Source organism: Myotis lucifugus, unplaced genomic scaffold, assembly GCF_000147115.1.
Source record: "Myotis lucifugus unplaced genomic scaffold, Myoluc2.0 scaffold_241, whole genome shotgun sequence".
Taxonomy (NCBI): domain Eukaryota; kingdom Metazoa; phylum Chordata; class Mammalia; order Chiroptera; family Vespertilionidae; genus Myotis; species Myotis lucifugus.
The window spans coordinates 1,825,803-1,831,001 of record NW_005871289.1 but is presented as its reverse complement, the minus strand read 5'-3'; positions in this window follow the sequence as shown (position 1 = coordinate 1,831,001).

Sequence of the window (5,199 nt, the reverse complement as noted above, 5' to 3'; positions counted from 1 at the left end):
CTCGGTCCATGTGGTGTAATTTCTTTGTTGTCTGCCTGAGTTGACTATTTCTGAGTGGTGATTGGGGGGAGTGCAATTCAGCCTATAGTCTAAGTAGTTACCAAGAGATGAGATGAATGTTTTCCTCATGGGAGCAGAGGGTGGAGCTGAGCCACCTCATAAAGGAGGAGGAACTTGAGTAAGGCCTGGAGGGGGGATGGGATGGGTTGGGCTCTGCTGAGGGGAAGTGGGAGAGCCCCCTGTTATATGGTCATGATTCCATTTTCTTGGTCCTAAATGTCATTTCAGATGTACTAGGATCCTCTTTTAACAGTTATCCCACTCTGTTCTTTCATGTAAAACATGATAGGAGACCCAAAGTGGGCAAAATTTGTCACATGCGACACAAAAAGCACTTTCATTTAAAAAGTGATGAGGACATTATATTTCATTAAAATTAACAGCATCTGGTCATCAAATTACACCATTATGAGAGTGAAAAGGGAAGCTGCAGACTGGGAGAAGATATTTGTGATACATATAGTTGTTAAATAACTCATACCCAAAATGTTAGAGGGAAAAAGTTCTACAGATTAATAAGAAAAAGATAGGCAATTCTTTTTTGTTTTTTGTTTTTTACAAATGGTCAAAATACTTAAATAGTCACTTCACATATACTGGCAATTGATGCATACAGACTGATACCCGAAATACCTCTATGGCCCATAAACATTATAAAGTGTTCAACATCATTTCTCGTCAGAGAAAGGCAAATCAAAATCTCCACGGGGTACACTTCACACCTAGCAGAATGGCTGACATTGAGGATGGGGGAAGATAAAAGAGCTGGTGATGCTATGGAGCAAGGCGGGGCATAGCTGGCACCACCACCTCGGAACACTGACATATCTACTGAAGCTGAGCATGTAGCCACTTGGGAGCCATTCCACTCCCGGACTTACATTCCGCAGACATGAGTTTTCACAGCTACCAAAGTACTTGTACAGTAACAGCCACAGCAGCCTTGCTTATGATAGCCATCGGCTGGATGCAGCCCACAAGCCCTTCAACTGCAGAATGGATAGCTAAGCAGTGGTGCATTCACACAAAGGAATATAACAAAGCAACAACAACAACAAAAACATTATTGGGACAGAGAACAACATGGATGTTGTTCCAAATCATCCTTTTGAGCCAAAAAAGAAAAGAGAGACAGACATAAAAGACTATATAATGTATATATGACTCCACTTATGATGTTAAGAGACAGTCAACACTGGCCTATATTAATAGGAATAATGGCGGATACCTTTTGGAGGTATTGACTGAGAGGAGACACATGGAGGATTCTGGGTGCTATAAACATTCTGCATTTCTATCTTGATCTCCGTGGTGGTATATATGTGTAAAATTCATTTAAAATGTGGGCAATACTGTATGTAAATTATACCTCAACTCAAACAAAACCACTATGAGAATAGGAGGGAGGAGCCATTCGTTGTGAAAATAATTTGGAATGTCCCCTCATCCTAAAAATACATGCATCTTATGTCTGTGAGATACTTCCATCCATACAAAGCCTTCCTTTAAAATCTATGAATAAGTACTTTATGACATAGAAAGCATAGGACTTCCGCACTGGATGAGGCACTGTTCATTCCAGTGACAAATATTTACCAAGGACCTACTGTGTGCCTGACACTGGGTTTCCAGTGGTGAACAGGTGGATATTATAGTCCCTGATATTTCACAGAGTAGAATTGAGTGTGGTAAAGACCCTAAACAAAGAAATAAGGAAATAAATAACTACAGATTCTGGTAGGTGAGCACAGTGAAGAAGAGCACGAACACTCTGTGAGAACAGAGAAGAACCTGAAAGGTCTCGGTCAGGGAAAGCCTCTCTGAAGAGGTGACGTTGAAGCTGAACTGAAGAAGGAACCGGCCAATGAAAGCATTCCAGGCAGTGGGTGACAGCCATGGACTTGGAAAGGCCTCCTCACGTTGGAGGAACCTAACGGGTGGCATCAATATGGCAACAGTGCAGAGAATGAGGGCTTGGCTCCCAATGAGGTGGGGAAAGGGTCTGGGCTCTGTAGAGCTTGTAGGCCAAGCAAGGGGGCTTGTCATTCATTGTAAGCACAATGAGAAGAGTTTCAGCCAGGGAATGATATGACTCAATTCATTGTGAGACATCCTGTTCTCATAGAAATTTCCTGACACAAAGCCACAGTTCTGAATGTCCAAAGAGTCTAGTGTGGGGGCTTGATCCCCCTATTGCCCACTTTAGGCTTGAAAAGATAATTTTGACAGCTGTGTTCATCACTGCAGGCTTATCCACCAAACAAATTCTCAAGGTCAATGTGCAGTGTATTCATGGTTCTAGGAAAGTTTGCTTCTTTTTTCTGTTCCTCCCCAGGTCATTTAGAAGGCCTTGGCACAAGCAAGGGGGAACAGAGCAGGTGATTAAGAATGATAAGTCAGTGATTCAGGAAAACATTCATTTAGCTGCTGGTACAGTGCGTCCCTGCCAGAGCCACCATGCAGAGCAGTATTGAACACTTGGCAGATGTTCCCCTTAAATTTATGCAACCTGAGGAAGGGAAAATTTCAAGCAAAAAGTTTTCTGTCAAACCCATTCATCTGCTCCTTTCAAAGACAGTCTGGGGAAATGTGCTTGGAGTTCATTCGGGAGATTTGGTGACTCTAAAAGGAAGACATATCCAAGGTTGTGTGTTCGTGTGTGTGTGTGTGTGTGTGTGTGTGTGTGTCCAAGTGCATTTGGTATAACTTGAAAATAGGAAATCCATAATAGGCTAAAATGGTTGACATACTCTGTGCTAAAAGTTTTCATGTATAATAGCTCCTTGACTCTTTTGCCTTATTTCCCATTCTCATCCAATAGTTGAGTTTGAAAACTTTTAGGGCTGGGCATGACTTGGACCTCCTTGACCAGTTGCAATCATTAGTGAAATCATTATTGTTCCCCAAACAGACTTTGGATTTTCCTACGGCATCATTTTAGTCTTAAAGCAAGATATATCACTGTTTTCATAATGCAGCCAAGCTCAGCACCTTTTAGCCCATGTGATTGATGTACTGCAGTGGGTGCTGTGCTGTAAGTCCCAGAACCTCCTTCAGGGTGAAGGCTCTCATGCTGCCACATGCTGAGTATTGGTGACTCATGACCCTCCACTGAGTGGCCAAGCATTGCACTCAAATGGAGAGATCCCCCACCTTGGGTCACACCCCCATCCCAGGGAGAGTGACTGGTCACGTAGGAGTGAGATGGCCCGGTACGTCAACTCCAGGGCCACCTCAGCTCCAGAGCTACTTATGGGACTGTCTGAGGCCTAGGCATCTCAGTTCAACTCTTCCCTCTGCCTAAACATACTTCCTTCACACCCCCACAGGTCTGACACTAAAGGCTCCCCAACAAGACTCCTGTGTGCACATCTTCCTCTGAGAGTCTGTGTCCCAGAGAGACTAACCTAACACTTATATCCTCAATCGCCTTCTCTCCATCACTTGGGGCTCTCTGGAATTGTACGATACTTTTCCATTCATCCCCTTGCCTTTGCATTTCTGACATGGACCAGTCATACCAGGGGTTAGTAGCTTTTCCAAAAGCCAACACAGCAAAGCTCCATTCCATGCTTTGGACGGCTGAGTGCATGGTGGGTACAGCAGCAGTGCTTGTAAGGAGTGTCACAGTGCAGGAAGGAGGGCTTCTCCCGACACTGCTGGGGTGTGACAAGGACGGTGAGCGCCTATTCAGATGTTGTCATTATGAAAAACACAGAGGGGGTCTATGCAAGGAGGTCACAACCCTGTGTGTCACTGTTGGCCCAGCTTGTCTACTGGAAAAGGACAGAGATGATGTACATGACTTCAGGCAAATTACTAAAGTCCCTGAAACTCAGTTTCCTCTCCTATAAAATGGATATAATATCCCACCTCTGTCATGAGGACTTAATAAGATAATACTAATAACAGTAGCAATTATTATTGGTGACTAAGTTCACAAATTTTGGTGCCACATGACCCCAGCTCTGCTGCTTAGTAAACCTGTGGTCTTTTAAATATATTTTATTGATTTTTTACAGAGAGGAAGGGAGAGGGATAGAGAGTTAGAAACATCGATGAGAGAGAAACATCGATCAGCTGCCTCCTGCACACCCCCTACTGGGGATGTGCCCGCAACCAAGGAACATGCCCTTGACTGGAATCGAACCTGGGCCCTTCAGTCCACAGACCGATGCTCTATCCACTGAGCCAAACCGGTTAGGGCAAACCTGTGCTCTTTTGCAAGTTTATTAGACTAAGTCTCGATTTGCACATCTGTCAAGAGGCAGAATATTGGTACCTATCTCATAGAGATAGGAGGGATTAAATGAGAAAACACATCCAGAGCTGGGCACATAGGAAGTCCATGACCAATTTTTTTTTCAATATTTTTTATTGATTTCAGAGAGGAAGAGAGAGGGAGAGATAGAAATATCAATGATGAGCGAGAATCATTGATCAGCCGCCTCCTGCACACCCCCCACTGGGGATCAAGCCCGCAACCTTGGCATGTGCCCCCGACCGGAACTGAACCCAGGACCCTTCAGTCCATAGGACTACGCTCTATCCACTGAGCCAAACCAGCCAGGGCCATGACCAATACTTTTTATGCATCAGGTCCCAGTTGGAGCACTAGACTTTCATACTCTGACTTAATGTGATGATTTCATTGCTCCCATTTTTCATAAATAATAGTCATCATTTGTGGAGTGGTTACTCTGTGTTGGGACCTCTTCTAAGTTCTTTACATTCTTATTTAATCATCTCACTGATCCTGTGAGGAAGGTACTGATGTCACATTTTACATGTGAGGCAACCAAAGCCCAGAAGAGTTACACAAAGAGTTGATACTCAGAGTGTTCACACACTTCAGACATCAGCACCAGGTCCCCGGGAGCTGGTTAGCGATGCGGCCTCAGCCACACCCCTGATCGACTGAATCAGCTTCTGCATTTTAACAAGATCCTCTCTCCATTGCTCCTCTGTATGGTACAGTTTTAAAAGCACTCACGTCCTCGCAGAGCTATGACTGCAGAGCACATGCTTTTAACTGCTCAATGTATAGAGTGGTCATCAAAAAAAAATGCTCAAAGTATACAATTTCCCTTCCCCAAGTAACTATCAGTTTGACCAAGCTGCCTTCTCTGTCCCTATCTA